This window comes from Chlorocebus sabaeus, chromosome 1 (genome assembly GCF_047675955.1).
Source record: "Chlorocebus sabaeus isolate Y175 chromosome 1, mChlSab1.0.hap1, whole genome shotgun sequence".
Taxonomy (NCBI): Eukaryota; Metazoa; Chordata; class Mammalia; order Primates; family Cercopithecidae; genus Chlorocebus; species Chlorocebus sabaeus.
The window spans coordinates 95,590,237-95,609,541 of NC_132904.1; the positions used below are offsets into that span (position 1 = coordinate 95,590,237).

General features: G+C 31.9%; 1 protein-coding gene across 1 annotated transcript in view; it reads left to right on the forward strand.

Moving 5' to 3' along the window:
- Positions 1 to 250: 250 nt before the first annotated feature.
- CNTN5 (contactin 5) overlaps positions 251 to 19,305 on the forward strand; it is a 1,322,079-nt gene continuing 1,303,024 nt past the window's right edge. The window contains exon 1 of the mRNA XM_038004871.2: positions 251 to 572. The gene's annotated coding sequence lies outside the window, so the exon portion shown is untranslated. The remainder of the gene's footprint in view (positions 573 to 19,305) is intronic.

Here is a 19,305-nt window from a genome sequence, read left to right on the forward strand (position 1 = left end):
GAATGCCGGTTGACTGGTGAGGCGAGTGGAGAAACACAGAGAAGCCTCCTGGAGGCACACAGGTCGTTAAGCCCGGGGACATGCTAAATGAACCTTTGCAGCAGGAGGCAGTGAGGCGCTGGACGCGGGCGCCGGCGACAGCGCGGGCGGGCGGGGAGGGGCGAGGGGCCGCCCCGGGAGGACACAGCCAGTCAGAGGCGCGGGGCGCGGGGCGCGCGGACGCATTGGAGGAAAACACGCGAGCCCCAAACACACCAGCCGGAGGAGGCGCCGCACCTACTTCCCAATATAACCAACTACGGCTGGGGGAGCGGAACTGCGAGAAGACGGCAGCCAAAGTGCCATTAAAGCTCGGGGCGGAGAGGATGCGTTACCTGGGTCCCCTCTGCTGCAAGAGGCAGGGCAAGCTGGAGGATTCCCTCTGAATGATTAAGAACTCCGCAATTCGCCTCTGCCACAGGCTGCAAAGGACCGGAGGAACCGCTCTCTCTGAACTGTGCTGATGGGCAGGAGGATGGGAGACAGGAATTGAGAGTCACAGAGGAAGGACAGTGGAGTCTGGCATCTTATTGGTAAGTGGCTGACATTCCTTTGCCAGTGACTGCGTTCTGTGATTGTGCACTTCATCTCCCAGCCACTTAGGATTTTTGACACACTCGCTTCTGCAAAGCCATCCTTTCTTGCCATGTTGCCAGAATGTAAAAACTGTAAGATGAAGCTTTTTTAAAATATAAGAAAGAAAACACGATTTTATTTTCTGCTAGGATATTATGGCAAAAAGTTGAAATAAGAGTAAATATAACCCATTTGTGTATCTGCTAATGCCACCCAAAATAAGAGTAGACAATTCCTACACGTAAATTGTAAGGCGATAAATGCCAGGATAAAGTGAGGATGTTTCTACAAAGGAAACTAAATGTTCGGAAAATAGGATGTTCTCAGGTACTGGATGTATGTCTTACGTTTGAGCAATGAGTTTCTGAGACTAAATAATTGGGTATCTGGCATTGCAATAACTTGCTAAAATTCAGTAGGGATGCTCTGTAAGTGGAGTTCTACAAAGTTCGTGAGACTGAGAAAAACTGTACCTTGGATTATGCTGAGCATTTTTCTAAAGGTTGTATAGGATTGTGATAGGTTAAAAAATTAATTTCAGACATGCTTAACATGTTTTGTATGGAGATATATGGAAGAGAATATCAATTTGCACATATATAAACCTGATGTACTGTAAGCTGAGAATTACTCTGATGACCCGAACAATACGTTGTTTCAACTATATTTATTTGTGAAAGAACCAGAATCCACTACATATGTTAGAACTATATTACTTTTAAATCTTAGAACCGTTCTCCCAAGAAAAATACAATTTCATGTGGTAATTTAAATGCAGGTGAGAAGCAAAAAACTTTTAAACTGTTGTATGTTCAATGCCTTACCTACATTTAATTCATTTATTTCTTAATTTAAAAGAGAAAATCATTTAGAGGGCCAGAACTTCTACTTTGATTCTCAATTTCGACTGTGGAAATAAGGATGAAAGAAGTAGATGTTCATTAGGATACTAGCATTTAAAAAATATAGACAAATAGTTGAATTTAAAAATTAATGCAGATATCATCGATTACTGTTAAATTGCAACAGAACTACAGAAGTACTTATGACCGTTACAGGGAGCTTAAGGGAGTTCATTATGATTAATATGGTGACTCTCAGTATTTTAGAAAATAATGACTAGGTCATTACTGTTTTTGAAAATGCTTGTAGTCAATTTTGGGCAATTCTCATGGTTGCTTGCATAGTCTCCTATTTCATGCTCAAATTATTCTAAGTTATGTGGGGACTAGTATACTGGGTCTTAAACTTAACAGGCATAAGTTTGCTCTGACTTTAATTGAAAAGAGATGTGACTAAGAATATGTCATAAAACTAATGATAACAAATTAAAGATATTACATACAAAGATCATCTAAGTCTGTTAAAGGGAGGAAAAGCAAAAACAAAATCAGAGTTAGAGTTACAAAAAGGGAAATGCAATATAAAGAATATAATTTGAAAAATAGCTGGAGTGTGAGGAATAATATTAAAGCCTATCTGAAAATAGAAAGTCAGTGCAATTATTATTACAAGTGCCAGTGTTTTTGCTTAGGAATTGGTGTATCCTTTAAATTATTTAAAACTTCCGAAAATTGAGAAAGGGGGAGAAAAACTGCTAATTTTATTTTCTTTCTGATTCCATCGACAACTAAACAGAAAGTTAGATTCTTAAAAGTTAGATAAAAATATAATCACATAGATTAACTAAATGCCAGACTTTGTAAGTTGTGAGGCACATGTATACCAAGGTGCTTTTGGAAATACATCACAAAAGCTACAGTTGTGGAATTTTTAAATGAATAGCTGAAATACCTGAATGTTTCTCAAGGTGAGCAGTCAGTACTTCAAGTATTAGGTGGTCTGAAACAATTCTTAGGGAACTAAACTGAAATCAGATCATGACTCTATATATAGAATATGTTTATGTAAGATGAATCATTAAAATTAGTAGCTTGTGAAAATTTACTTCAGTCTTATGTGTCCAATTAAGTAGCACTATCTGTTCGAAATGTACCAGGTTTGGCTAATATGTATTTCTTTAAATGTCTCTTTTACTTCACAGTTTAGAAAATCTAGACCACTTTCAGGGTAGAGGTAAGAGTGTGATTGTCTGTCACAGCTGACTTAGCAATAAGGACCAGAGGGTGTCAGTAAAGGGCAAAGGGCCCACATAGGCTGGCCAAAGCATTTTGGAGTTTGTCCTACTTCTAGACAAAATAAAGGCATATTTTGTGAAGATTAAAGTAAAAATGATGAAAAACTTCTCTAGATGGCTGTAATACTGTGAAGATGGTCTGATTGTACAGAGTTTGATTGGCTAAAACAAAGTTGTAGCAGAGTTCGGTGTCTCCTTCATCAGTCAAACTAATTCAGAATTTTATGAGGCTCAGATATTATGTAATTTGCTGAATCCATTCTTTCTCACCTATCTTGGTTACCTATTGTCTTTGAACTTTCTTTTTAAATATGGGTATTTTAATTTTTACTAAGTTGTTGGAAATTTGTTTCTCTTAATTTAAATAATAAACTCATACATTCATGTGGTTTGTTTTCTTGAAATTCTGACTTCAGGAGTTGATTTTATTAATCTCTTTCTTCTTTCTGACAATCCAAGCATAAAGTAAGAGAGCCGTATGTTTCTCACAAGATGTTAAGAACAGTGTTGTAAGCCTGTGCTAATATGTTGTATGAACTTCTTAACACTTTATAGCAGGAAAGAGACTGGTCGGAAGCTCAAAGCAGTAGAATCACTGCAGAGGTCTATTTTCTGAGCATTTGTGATCAATAACCTCACATTAGAGGCTGGTCCATTTTAAAAAGTAATGAAGTATAGAAAACTCCTAATGCTTAAGATTTAAGATTAAAAACTACTATGAACTATGTTCCATCTCCCTACCCACTCAAGTAAGTAATCTTGTTTTATGATTTTTGGAGATTCAAATATGTATCGTTAGAAGGGTCCTAATAAATTGAATATTATTAATTTATATTTTTTCCCAGATACTTAAACAGTTTTTTTAGTTGATTTATTTAAATTGAATGATGCAAAATATAGTATTTTAATAGAGTGGCTATAAGAGCAATTTTTAAATGGAAATATATATTTGCTTTTTTAGAAAACTGGTTTTTACAATTGATTTCTTCATCAAAATTATTCTGAAGTATTGACTTGAATCTCAGGAACTTAACATAACACTGTATAACTTCAGTTATGTTTTACCTATTATATTTGCATAAGCTAATTGTAGATAATTTTATGTCTATTAATCCCCATAAATTAAAACACAGGTCTTTAGTTTTATATCCCAGAGTACTGCATATTGTAGTTTTGAACTTATACCCTCCTCAGACGTAAGCTCATAAGTGTTACAAAGCTATTCAAGCATGGTAGTTTCTCTTTTCTCCAGTGCAGGGAGCTGGGAAATGTCCACAGAGGCCACAAAGTAATTCTGAAAAATAAATCAAGATTGTCTGTTTTATGAAAATAAAAAAATGGATCTACCATTTTTAATCTAATATAAAATAGCATGAGATCTATCATTCATGAGAATCTTAAGAAATTACAGTCATATTCATTTCCCATGTATTTCTTAAGCTAGAATTTCTTGTGATGGCTGCCATTTTTAAACATTTCAAAAAATGTTTCATTAGATACATTTTACAACACAGGTGTGACGTTGATTGTTTTTTCTTTTTTCCTAAGTGGTTCTTAAAAACTCATAATGATCTAAATAACTTGTTGCTTAATGGCTACCACTTTTCATTAATTAATTTATTTTCACAAATGACCTTTTCATAACAGATCTGACAGGACTCACCTATTTCCTCTTATGCCAGTCATGTTTCGAAATATTTCTCACACTCAATTTGCAGAGCGGAGGCCTAGATAAAAAGCAAGGAGCCAATACATTTTATGAGTTTTTGGTGAAAAATATTGTTATGGTTAATATCTTTACTAGAAAATATGGAGCCAGTTAAAAGTAAAGTGACTAAACTGAACAGTATCCAAAGCAATTGCATTTTAGGCAAGAAATATTTCATTTATGTGAATGATCAAAAATTCTCTTTCATACCCATTGACTGGAAAAGTATAAATATATATTTAAACATTTTATGAAGGGAGTAGGGATGTACTTCATATCATTCTTATAGCTCCTAACAACCCAGAAAGGAGAACATCTCATCTTCCATTACTATCCAGTAGTAAATGTAGTATATGTTTATGAAGAGAAATGTTTCTGATTATATAGGTGATAAAAAATTAAAATTCTCTTCCTTTTGTGAATATTGGCAGAAGCATTCATTATGAGGCTAAAAATACTGGGATGTTCTCATCGAGAGATATTATAATGATAGTAATAAAGTATCTGGAGCTGCAACCAGGTCTATTAATGTATTTTTACAAATATTTCATTAGTTGCAGGAGTTTTTATTTATCACATAAATAGTAGAGAAATGGGATGTTGATTTTGTGAGAAATTTACTTTTAAGTATATAAAGTTTTATCTTTATTTTCTTAAATAATTCATTTTATATTTGTAACTATTAAGGATTTTTTTCTGAAATTAAACAAATTATAAAGGCAATACTCAAGAATTTATAACAACTATTTTAATTCACCTGGGTTCTCCCATTTCAGTTACATGCAAGAACTTACTTTCAATTGTGCAATATTTGTTGAGATACTATGTTCTTCAGCCTTTAAATTTACTAAACTAGACAAAATCTCTGATGACTAAAAGTAATATTAGAAATTACAGGTGAGTGACAATAGGAATTTTTAAAAGAATTATTGTTTTCTAAAAATAAATTTTTATTTAATTGACAGTTTCATGATCATTAAATATAATAGGAATTCCTGGGCACTGGAACAGATTGAATGACCCCAAATATATCTGAAAACATTGTGAAAAGTCTCATGTTTAATCTGTTAGGTATTGTATTTTGCCTTATTCTATTATTTTAAAACTTTCCTCTTCATATTGTTTTCTAAAAGATATAGACTGGCTTAATACTATTTCCCATATAGCAAAAATTATTAAAACAACTTGTTAATGTCCACTATTTCTTTTCTAATTTTGTATTTTTGATGATATGAATTTCAAAATTATAGCATTGATAAGAGAATTGAAACTCTAAGCTTCATAGTTCTATTTAATACTCTCTTCTTCCTTTTGTGATGCTGTTATTCTAATGTGTGAGCTGATGAATGAGAGTTCATGCTAAAATAACCATATCATTCAAATTCAGCACAAATCTCATGATTTATTGATAATTAATTGGGGGACACTTAGGAAAAAGTGACAATAAATACCATTTAATATTGGAAGGGGCCATACAGAGCTCGTATTTTTACCTATTCATAATAAAGTTTATTCACTAATAAATAAGGGTATAAAAAGGTGAAGTTATGTGTTCAACATTGCAAGTAATGCAAAAGATGGAATTAGAACTCACATCTCTTAAATTTTAAGATCAGAGCTATTTATAGCTTATGCTTTATTTTATACTGTGGACATCTTGATTATTTTTGTATCTATTCAAATCAAATCCTTATATTAGGATATAAGTATAGGTAATTTCCTTGTTGCCACTGATTATATGTAAAACATTGTCTTTTAAGATTAGAAATTTAAGATCCAATTATATTAACTCTGGAAACTGCTGTACCCACATTCTCTTAACCAGCAACTATAGAACTTAACTGCTAGATGTGAACTTTTTCACAATGAACTTGGTATGCACTCAACAGCTACATCAAATGACAGAAGTTTTTTTTTTTTTTTTTTGTGACAGTTTTAATTAGGAAACTTGGGAACCTTTTAGAGTGTTATAATTAAGTAGAAAGAAGGATTTAAGTGATTTTATTCCATGGCATATATGTAAGGGAACATCCATTTGCCCTATAATACTTTTTAATTTTTCCCAGACTGGCAGGTTTTCTTTTTTTCCTAGTAATAAACGTTTAATGGAAGCCCTAAATCAAATAGAAACTCAACAAGAAATGTAGATGAGAGTATATTTCTTTGACAAATTTTGGGTAAAATTTAATTCATGGGTGTTTTAAAGGTAGTAACGATTTTAGAGCATTTGCTAATAAAGCAGAGAATATATCTCTAGAAATATGCACTATTATTCTGTTTTAAAATTCAAATGTCAACTTGTATATAAATTCTAGTCTTTCTGTGATAATATTAAAGGAGGTTAATAGAGAACAAATTTGGAACTGTAATACTATTTAGTCATCATTGTATCTGAACCAAAGTTTATCTATGCTTAATTTTAATAATGTCATATAAATTATTTTACAGTGAATATATACATTAAAAATTCCTCAGTAGAACTGAATATGATAAAACATAGAATTACCATAGTGCATTTGAGTGGAAGGCAGTTTAAATATTGCTGAATTTCTGGTATTACATTACTTTTACAGATGCCTTCTTCTGATGCTTTAATTGTCAAATTGTGACAAGCAATTTATGTGTTGGGGGGAATGAATTCAAGTTTTAAGACTCTTTTTCTTTAAACACTGAATATTTAAAGATAGCGCGATAAGTGTAGTAGAGATGATCTGAAAGACTGTGACTAAAAATGTCAATATTTTATTTGAAGTATTTTATATACTAAGTGTATAACCCCAATTTGCAAATAAAATATAAAACATATTCTTGAAGCCCAATGAATAGTCATTTTCGTTCTTGAATTTTTACTTTCTTTAGGTATTTACTTTCCTAAAACTTACATTCAATTCTTTAACATTTTAAAATAACAGTAATCTTAGTAAGGAGGAGTAGTTACTTGAGATTGAAGTTAAATGATCCAGAATTGATTTTATGAAAATTATACATATTAACTATTTTAAAAATGTATGACTGAGTTTGTTTGTTTCTCATTCTTTAACGTTGTCTTGTTAGTAAGTGCCACAGTAAGTAAAATTAATGAAAAGTAATTTCTTTCACATTTAAAGCAATTTCAACATTAATTTACTCACAGAAATGGTCTACTGTGGACAGTGGCAGTACAAAGTAAGAATATAAAAGAGAATAAATAGTTCACAACCTGATGGAGGAAATACACCTATAGGGTGAATATAATTCAATGTGAAATATGCAGTGATAGAGGTATATGTGACTAAGATGCAGATTTTCAATATTTCTCCTTCTGGAGACTTCTGTTAACTTTTCTCCTAATGAGCCTTTCCAGCTTGGACAATTTCATGCTAACATTAGTTCTCTAATTGCTGCATTTACTTTCCATTGCCTAAGTTATTTTAAAGTGATTTTGGTTCCAAGATTCACCTAACCACTTTAAATGAATGTTGTGTTTTTTGGCATCTCATTATACTGCTCACTTTAATATCTCAGAGCCATCTAATCTCTCATGATATAGCCAAATTCAAGGTAAAAATGAATGTGGCTGAGATGCTGTGGAAAAAAAGCCATTTCTATATGTTATAAATAAGATTGATTTCTTTCATTTATTTAGTATGATATATTAGTGCTGCTGATAAAACTTACTTTGCAGGAGTGGATTAACTATGAAGCCAATGAAGCTTTGCTTATATGGCCGTTTCCAAATACTAATAGTAGTAATAGTGGCAGAAATCACCGTAAACGTTATTTTAATAATTATAATAATATATCTAACATAGGGAGCCATATGGATTAAAGGATTTGGTGTTTGAATTTTAGGTTCAATTTTGACTTTAAAACTTATTAGCTGTATAATTTTGGACAAGAAACAATCTTTACATACAAAATACCTGTCATCATGTAATATACAAGAAAAAATATCTACTTTTCAATGGTAAAAAAAATGATAGTGTTAAAATCATTAAAGTTTTAAGTCTAGGAGGAAATTTTTATTTTACTTCAATTCTCATTCTAAGCTTATCTGTCTACCAAAATATTCTGTTTGTTTTTTTTTTTTTTAAATGAGACACAATCGTGTTCTAATTGTGGAAGGGGATATTGAGATCTTTAGAACATCAGCATTTAAAGATGATTCTGTGTATCTCATCTTTTATTCAAAGAATTTTCTCGAATATATACTTCTAATAAATCTAGTATGTTTGATACCATATGCTTTTGGGGATTCAAAGGAAGTGAGAAATTTGACCACTGACAATGAAAAGATGGAAAATTGTTCAGTCAGGACACAGCTTAATAAGAAACTTAAGGAAAAAATACCTGTAAAAGACTGTAGAAACATTGGAGGAACAGAAATGGTCATTGTTGTGATGCATTAAACTAACTTCCTGGACAAACTCTCTTCAGTTGTTGTAAAGAGAGGCAGAAACAAAACAAATGTGTAGGAAAAAGGTAGGAAAGCTAATTAATGTACAGAAAGAATGCTCTTAATGCAAAGAGAGAAGTTAAAAATATATAAAATGAGGAAATTTGGAGGATTCTAAGAGATAAACTGAAAAAATTGGGATTTTGTTCCAAAGCAAGAGAATAATATTTATCTCAATATTGGATGACATTTGAGTTTCTTCCCAGTTTTTCCCTTTACTGTGACTTGTACAGGTCACCTTGCTTCTTTCCCTAGTTTATTAATTTCTCAATCAAAAGAATTAAAGTAAATGAATTTAAAGCATATTCTTCAGGTTTTGATCCACTGTTACTCTATGACTGTGTGAGTTATGAGGTTTTGACAAAGAGAAGAATGGAATGACATGAAAATCTAGGGATTGACAACTGCATCTAGAATGAGCTCCACAGAAGAGAGAGAAGAGAGGAGAAACCACATTCATGGCATATGATGAGGTCACAAAAAGAGCATGAGCTTCTTAGACGCAGGTTTAACCCAGGTGTTTCCCTGAGCAACACAATAACCTTTATACATTTTCATTTCTTTCCCTGTAAAAGATGATATTGACTAGTAACTCATCATTCTTCTTGCAAGAAGGAAATGAGACTGTAGATTTAGGAACCAAAATTACTTCATATCTTCAGCTATAGATGCTTATAAAATTTCTTTTTTTCCTTATACGTTTTAAGGCATAAAATTATTTAAATTTAGTATAAATATACGTGGGTACAATAACTCTAGGATTCTAAATATGAAGAAAATCACTGATTTTCTTGGCTGGATGCTGTGTATTCATATATATTTGCTGATGGTGACATGTTTTTCTTTAATGACCTTATTTTACTTGCTCATTTTGACAGTGATTACCTCTTCTGGACCTTTTACTTTAATTTTGTTTTGTTGGGCCTGAAAAGGGAAGTCATTCATTTGCCTTTACAAAATTACTTAGAGCATAGATTCTATTTTGTTGGTAGAGGAAGATATTTCACATAATGTCTTTTGAATCCTGTGTGATAACAAAATAGTACAGAATACATTCATTTGAAATTAATAATGTTCCCCAATTATATTCTTTTTCACTTTTATTGTCTGTTTTGCTACTTTAAAAAAGTAATATTTTGAAACAGACTTGTGCTACAAATGTGGTGTCTAAAACTTACTCTTTAAAACAAATCTAAACTGAAATCTTTTAAATTGTGAATTGTATTTTAGAGCAAAAATACAATGATTTAAGCTTGTAAACATTTTACAAACATTTTTCCAAAAATGACATATAGATATATATTACTATGGTAGCTTTTTTGGGTTGGCTACTTTGGCAATGAGTTATTATAACATAAAAACACATTTTACTATTTGTGTGGTAAATCATATAATATTTTAAGTATATATGTCCTTTATACCCATCCAATAAGTAAACCTCTTCCTGAAACATTTACTGATTATTCCACTGTTGCAGAAGATATAATATAGCAGAAAGAAATGGAAGAAAGAAATCTCAGATAAGAATATTTTCTTTCAAAAAAGGTGTGAGAAAAATTTATTGGGTCTGGAACTGTTGGATAGAGAGGAAAAAAGAAAGGTGAAGAAAACCACCAAGCAGACAGGAGAGGGAGCTGATAGAAAGCAATTTTGTACTGTTTAGTGAGGAAGTCATTAAATAAATATTTATACCATGAGCTATTTAAAAACAAACAAACAAACTTGGAATTGATATTGCACCTGAAACAAAGGTGTCTTTTAATCTTTGCTCCATGTATTTTTCTTCTAAGATAATCGTTCTTAAGGTCTAAATTCATGGCTTAGTTTTTCATGTTGCCTATCAAAATGCCAACTATTCAGAAATGCCATACAGTTGCTTGGATAAATATTAATTTAGAAGGAAGAAATGACCTAGTGTTCTCAGTTATAATTCTTATAACTTCTCCTGTGTAGACATTATATATGGTCTAATATCTCCTACATATCAGAATTTTTTTTTTTTTTTTTTTTTTTTTTTTTTTCCCGAGACAGAGTTTCGCCCTTGTCGCCCAGGCTATAGTGCAATGGCATGATCTTGGCTCACTGCAACCTCTGCTTCCCAGGTTCAAGCGATTGTCCTGCCTCAACCTCCAGAATAGCTGGGATTACAGGCATGCGCCAACACACCCAGCTAATTCTTTGTATTTTTAGTAGAGATGGGGTTTCTCCATGTTGGCCAGGCTGGTGTCGAACTTCTGATCTCAAGTGATCCACCCGCCTCGGCCTCCCAAAGTGCTGGGATTACAGGTGTGAGCCTCTGTGCTGGGCCAGTATCAGAATTTTAATAGATGTCTTAAAATTGAGATATTTAATAGATTTTTTAAAACATCTATTAATCTTTAATAGTTGATTAAAAGTCCCTTGATGTACTTCTGTGATTAACTACTTTTAGTAAATATTAATCCCTAGTTGGTTAGTGTTTGTCTTTAATTCTTGAATAAGTTATCTATCTCAGATACATTTCTTTTTTTGTGTGTAGGAATGGCTCTATCATTAGTTACTTTATTCTTACATTTCAAACACACCAGAAGAATTCAAATTTTCTCATGAGATAAAAATAAAACCTGAAAAAAAATAAATACACCTTATGAATCTTTTTCCCATAGACAAAATAATACAGACTCCATTTTAAGGATGGATATATGAAAACAAGTTATTTTGAAGGAGAATTGCATTCCAGTAATAAAAATAATTATAACTTTTTCTTCTAACTCTTCATTTATAGAGAGTCAAATATTGTATAAAAGTGACTTCAGATATGATTTTTTATCTATTTTTTGTGAGATTACAAATGATCTGCTCCATTGGTTGTGTTGTAAACTTAAAGACCACCTAATAAAGTATTTCTTATGACTAGGAATCTTGATTGAATGAACACTATTGTGTTCATCTCTTTTTATTCTAATATGGAATTCACAATTAGAAGTATGGAATAGTATGAATATTTTATTTGTATAAATATATATACAGAAGTCCCTCCTTTTCTGTGGGAAATATATTCCAAGACCTTCAGTGGATGCCTGAAACCACAGCTAGTACCAAACTCTATATTTTTTATATATTATCTATGTGAGAACTGAGATGGCTAGTAATTGACAAGGGGACAGGTAGCATACACAGTGTGGATAAGCTAGAGGAAGGGATGATTTGCATCTTGGTGGAATACAGTGCAGCTGCAGCAGATTTCATCTTGTTATTCAGAATGGTGCAAATGTAAAATATGAATTGTTTATTTCTCTAATTTTCTATTTAATATTTGTGGACTGCAGCTGACCTTGGGTAAATTAAACGGTGATATTTGCCAATAGAGTAGACTAAGAAAGGTAACTACATGAGATGATGGATGTTAATTTGCTTGGCTGTAGTAATCATTTCATTATATGTATGTGTATCAAAACATGTTGTACAACTTAAAGCGTCTTTCATCTTTTTAAAAATTATTTTTATTGGATATATTTAAAATTGCTATGAAAAAGAATGTAATTAAAGCTAAACCTCTCTCCTAAAGTAGTATTCCAACTCTCTCCCTCAGAAGTAGTAATCATTAAGAGATTTTTTTATACATATAGCATTCTATTTATAGATAATGTATCAATTTTTCTTAATTTGGGGTAGCTACATAACAAAAAGGTATATAATTTTTTAATAGAATACTTTTGATAAAGTTATACATGATTTATATGAATAGTTCCTCACCTAAAATTATCCATCAATTTGCTTCTAGTATGAAAACAAATATGAAATTAAAATTCTTAGTTATGAATTTTATATGAATGGATCTTGAAGTTGTATTACTAGGTCATTGAGAACGTACACTTAAAATTTTGCTTTTACTGCCAAGTTTCCCTCCATAGCAAAGATACCAACTAATACTCCCACTGTTAGTGTATTACAATGTCTGTCTCGTCCCACTGTAGCCAACACAGTGTGTTACCAAACTGCTTGTTCTGTGCCTAACAGAATGGATCTAAAAGAAAGTATGTTTTTATTTTAATTTATGTTTAATATTTGAACATCCCTTTATGTTTATAACACATTTTTTATTTGACCTATGGCTCCTACCCATTTGTCAGTGATGGTCTGAGTTGATCTTTTTCCTAGTCCTTTTACATATTAACAGAAAGAAACACATAGCAGCAATAAGTCAATTTAAAATGTTTTGAGGCATTGCCAGATTTTATAAGAAATAAAATGCATGTCTGTGAAAATGATAGAGATGTTTGTGTAAATACCATTGTCTTCTTTTCTCCCTCCACTATAAGCAGAAGATCCAGTGGAGATCCAATGAAGAGAATATAATTTTGTCTTCTTCAATCACATAAAAACAATCCAGATAAATGAGCCCGTTTTCTCATATTCAAAGTAGCCTTCTAAATATCACTCACTCAACATTCCTTCAGGGAATCTCACTGGAAATTTTTTTCTCCAGACTGGTTTCTCTCCTTCTATTCTCCAACATGTCAATAATTCTGATGGGATAATCTTTCAGAGACTCAAGCTTGTCATGTCATTTCTTTGCTCTAAAAGCTTTAATGCTTTCTACAGTTTAAAGAACACATTTCAGACTTTGCAGTGTTCCATTAAGGAGTTCCATAACTGTTCTTTAGCAACTCTTTTCTAGGCTCCTTTGCAACTACAACAATGGATAGATTTTAAATTCAGCCACAATACTACCAAAACCTATAATTAGTTGTCCCATCTCTATACTTTTGCTGACATCATTTTCTGCCCAAAATAATGCTTTGGGACATATTTTTTCTTCTTTTTTTCTTTTTCTTTTTTTCTTTTTTGACATAGAGTCTCACTCTGTCACCCAAGCTGGAGTTCAATCATGTGATCTTGGCTAACTGCAACCTCCACCTCCCAGGTTCAAGCAATTCTCTGCCTCAGCATCCCAAGTAGCTGGAATTACAAGCACACCCCACCATGCCCAGCTAATTTTTGTATTTTTATTAGAGATGGGGTTTTACCATCTTGGTCAGGCTGGTCTTGAACTCCTAACCTCGTGATCCACCTGCCTTGGTCTCCCAAAGTGTTCGGATTACAGGTATGAGCCACTGCGCCCACTGGGACATCTCTTTACAAAAATTACTTTTCCTATCAGGAGATTGCAAGCTGCTTTAAAGATAAGAAAGTGTTTTGATAATTTTTATAAACTGCTTTACCTAACATAAACACCGAGGTATTTATTTAATTAATTTTTTATTAATTTAGAGCAGAATTTAATTTAATACATTCTGCTCTAAATAATACAGTGCTTTAAAGAGGCTAACATTGAAAAATACTTCATAAAGAACAATTACCTTTAGTGAGGTATAACACAGAGTGAGCTCTCAGTTAAGTGGTTATAGGTTCATTTCTGGTCCTTCACCTAATAACATCAATAAGACTAATTATTTGTCCAAGCTGTAGTTCCCTAATTGGAATAAAGATATTACACTTGTCTATTCTGAAAGAAATTATGATAAAAGTTTTTTGTACTTTTAATTGACAAATAATAGTTGTGAATATTTATAAGATACACAGTAATGTTTTGATAATATCATTGATGTTACATATACTGTATACTGATCATATCAGAGTAATTAGCATATCCATCATCTCAAACATTTATCATTTCTTTGTGTTGGTAACGATAAATATTCTCCTTCTAGCTATTGTAAACTATACATTACTGTTAACTGTAGTCATCAGTGGTATATAACAATGCTAGAACTTATTCCTCCTGTCTAGCTGTAAAATTTAAATTCCACTGACTCAATGAATTTTACAACGCCTGCATTGCTTGTTACAAAGCATGTAACATTGCTTATTACAAAAACATGAGCAGTAGACCAACGCTTCTTTTAGCTCTGCTGAAACATGAGCAAATATTTTTCATTTTTTACATCATTTATAATTGTCTATAACTTCTACAAAGTTAATACTTCTTAATGCAAAAAAACAAGAAGGATATATATTATTTTACAACCTCTTATAATATGTAGTACATATATATGTGTGTATAATACATCTGTCATTATAAAATGAATAATAAATATTACATTTTATAATGAAAGATATATTATACATTATATTTGGACTTCGCCACTGAACCAAATCACAAATAGGTCTCATAAGTAAAATGTCCCATCTGTAACTAAAATAAATCTTAAACTTAATTGTTAGTTCTATTGATCATATAATGCTTTTTCAATTCAACAGATTCACAAGTAGCTAAAATGTCATATTTCTCTATCAGATAATAAAGCCATCATAAGAGGAGTAAATAATTGATTGAAGTGACTTTTTTGTTTTCAAATTAATATTAAACTATTGAAAATTTTGAAAACTGAATTAAGAATAGAGTCCATTAATTCAGGTTCATAAATTCATACAGAAACATCGGCAATAAAAAAGTAACAAATATGTTGTAGCCCAAAATGAAGATCTTAAAGAAGAATTTATTTCAACAAACCACAAAGCATTTCTTGGCTTTTCAGATCATTGGCTATATTTAAGTCTGGGAGCAGAGTATTACCTCGCTTATTCCTCTTCTTCTGTCATCTTTATCTTTGAGATGCCATTCTTCAGACCAATCTGTTCTCAACAAGAGTGCTGTGTCATTAATAGGAAATACTGTTGAACTGCATAAAGGTTCCACATTCTCATTTTTTCTATCACTAGACAAACTCAGAAAAGCCATGCTGCTCTTCATTGTATTCACTTTGCCTCAATAGAAAACACTAAAAGTAAAAGCGAAATGGAAGACCAAGACTTCCCCTTGTGATGAGAGGAAAATAGAGAGTTTACAAGTGTCAAACACAAGGATGCTAGCTGGAGTCACATACATTCCACTGTCATACAATTAAAATTACCTTCTTACCACTGTGATTTTACAGAATGGTGGACAGTTGCTTAACAAGGGAAGGGATGAATGTGTGTATGTACTTGCTCCTGAGCATTGGATTCAAAAACAAAGAAACCAGTTGTTGTCTTAGCTTGTATGGCCCTTATGTTGAGAAATAGATGGCGTGAAAGAATCAGCAGTACCCTAACATTTAAAATAAATGTTACTTAGTATTTCTAAACTTCTAAGAAAAAATGTCAGAGGATTTTACACTTTAAAATGTGTAGGAGCTCAGAGTATTAAGAAAATACTCAATTTTTCTATATTCATTTTTAATTTGTTCAGTAATTTTAGGCAATAGATTATTGCATACAGAGAAGAGATTTACTGACTGTTCAGTTTCACGAAATTTATGACACTCTGATAAAAACAATCACCTAGCAAGTATTTGCTCAGCAGTGGATGACTGGCATGGGAATACAGACATGTTGGACTATTTTGCTAAGGTACCACCAAAAAGGGGGAAAAATGATGCAGAAAGAGGAAAAACATGATACTCTATGATACAAATACATGCAAACTTTGAGATAAAGATAGGAAAAATATAATTGAGTGATTAGAACCGAAAGCATTTTGTCATTGTATTTGTGTGTGTGTGTTTTTTAAAGACAAATACCATGAAAACTCTCAAAAACTGAACGTGTGGCTTAAATATTAGTCACAGAAAAAGCCCTTATAGCTTGTTTCATCATAAAATTTAGTATATATAGTAAATACATTTTATAAGATATGAGATAAATATTGCATCAGCCTGATTATCATAATATGGATACTTGAGAATATTTGTTACACATTATACTGAACTTTATAGTTACCAGTTAATTTCATTTCTTTTCACATAGTTTAAATTTGAAAAACATGAGATATAAATTCAAAGAAAAATCAAGAGAAATCAAAGAAATGTTGAGTTTGTGCAAAAGTAAAAGTGAAAAAATGAGAACAGTTCTATTCAACTTAGGTTTATTTGCTGTTTATTTATCAACCCATTTTTAAATATTAGTAGTGTTTCAATCTTACTATGAATGATTTATGCAAGAAGCAAAATCTTGCGATATCAATTTTTAAATGTTTTGTTGATGAATATATAGAGTTGCATATTTGTGTACGCTTTCAGCAACCTTTTACGGTAAAAGAAGAGAAAGAGTTGTCTTAAATCTGAAGTATTTAGCATTAACATTTCTTTGGTCACAATTTTAGGGCTCACTATTAAACTTCTGAAAACTGCAAAGTGTAATTAATGCCCTTCCAATCATCAGCATCATTATCAACTTAGGAAGAACTAAACCAAATCTATTAAGAGAAAGAAGTGTAATGTTTGTTTTAATTTTGAACTAATCTCCTCAAACCTTATTTCTCGTTTATTCAATGAGAACACAAAACTGAGCCTGGCCTGACCTTTAATTTTCAGTACATTAACTTACATTTTATGGAGTAAGTATTTATCACCAGAAGCCAACTCCAATAACTTTCTCTTTATTTTAAAATTTTCCTGTAACATTTATTTGTTCAGACTTTTTCTTTCCACATCTGCTTTTGTTCAATCATTTATTCTCTCCTCAAGGTCTCTCTCCTTTTGATTTTTGCCATATCTTTAATATCTTCAGTCTCTCCATTTCTATCACCTTCTTTCTTTTGGCCTAACACATATGCAAACTGGTACAGTCTTAAAAATAAAAGTAAGTCTGTTTCTCCTCTTGCTTCTACTTAAGTGACCACTCTCACACCTCAGACTCTTTTGTGTGCATACCTTACTTTCCTCCTTTGTGTTCACTGAAAACAATTTAACTCATCTTTTTATCCTCATCACCTAGTAGTTACTTGCAAGTAGACACTCAACACATGCTTATCAAAGGAATACATGAATGTATGAATCTTATCATGTTCTTTTATCTCAATTGACTGCTCTCGTTAAGATTTGATATCTATGAATATTATGTCACTTAAATTTACTATAATAATAAATAGCATAATAGCAATAAAGAGCATGCCCCAATCTTTCAGTTCAACATAGAAAGGTGTCAGTGATAGTTTATGAAGGATGTGCAAATGGATATCTATTATATGAATAAGAACTCATAATTTAATTTTAATGGCTCTGAGTCAATGATAATTATTTACATATTTTCGTTGACTGATAAGCCCTAATCTGGCCATAGCACTAGCCTAATTTGGCAAATGATTTCATAGAAAAATACAAATATATATATGCCAATGTGTTTCCAATCTCTCTGACTTTGCACCTCTTGCCCCATTGGCCCGAAACATTACTTCCTCTTTCTTCTCCTGAATAATCTCTGCCTATATTTCAGGTCTAGAATATCATTTCTTTAGAAATGTTGCCATCAAACTTGCACGTTCTGCACATATACCTCCCTTCTTTAAACTCTAATAATTCAACTCTTATTTCGTGTATTTAGCACATAGCACAATGCCTGGAATTTAGTGGGCACTCGATAAATACTTACTGAATGAATGAATAAATGTGAATGAGCGTAGATGCAGTCTGGGACAGGTGTTTAATGTACAGCTCAAGTAACTGAAGAATTAATGTTTTCATTGATCTCTGTAGCATGCTACTTTAACTCCTAGGGATTGCAATCCTTCTCATACATTTACATTTTAATTTACATTTCTCAAGAGCTATAGCTCTCTTTGTTGTCAGGCTCAAATTATCTTGACCATTCACCCTCCATTCTTTTATAGAGATATCCCCTGGACCTTGGATTAATTCTGCTAAAGCCCTGCCTATCTTTATAAGAAAATAAAGAGTAAATACTAGGAAAGGAGTTGCAGGAAGAAAATATGTTTTTAAACAACATTTGCAAAGCTCATTTCTTAGAATTTTGTTAAGAATTAGAGTTTTAAAACAAAAGCACCATAAAAATTAACTTCTAAATTTCATTATTTCATTAGTTTATCATATTAGAACAATTAGAACTTGCACAATCAAAGATCTGGTATGATATACTTAACCGAATAACAGTTTGAAAATATAATGCTTTATAATGAAGGAATGGCTGTTTGCCATTAATGAAAATAGACTACAGGGAGCTTACTATTCTAAAAAGTGGCTTAAGTGCTAACATTTAATTCTTTAGTGCCATCAACCTAAAAAATTCTAAACTTTCTTTATGGATGTTGATTGAATCATCATAATTCACAAATATTAAGTATTATTCACTTTCAAATTTTTCTACTCATACCACTCTGATGCATAACAAAATTAAGACAGGCTCAGTTTAAAGACATAAAGGATATAATTTAGGATATTAGACAGTATTAACTAGATATCTCAGAATCTGGAAATTCTGCCAGCATTGATTCCGAATGCCACCTGTAGTAGCCTGGCCTCTGTAATATACTGTTGCGTATGACCATTTCAGCTCTGTGGATGTTCAGGTGTTAAATGAGACAGTGTGAGATAATTTTATTAATGTGTCTAAATGAAGTCCACTGGTTATTCAGTCAGTAAAATGAACTAA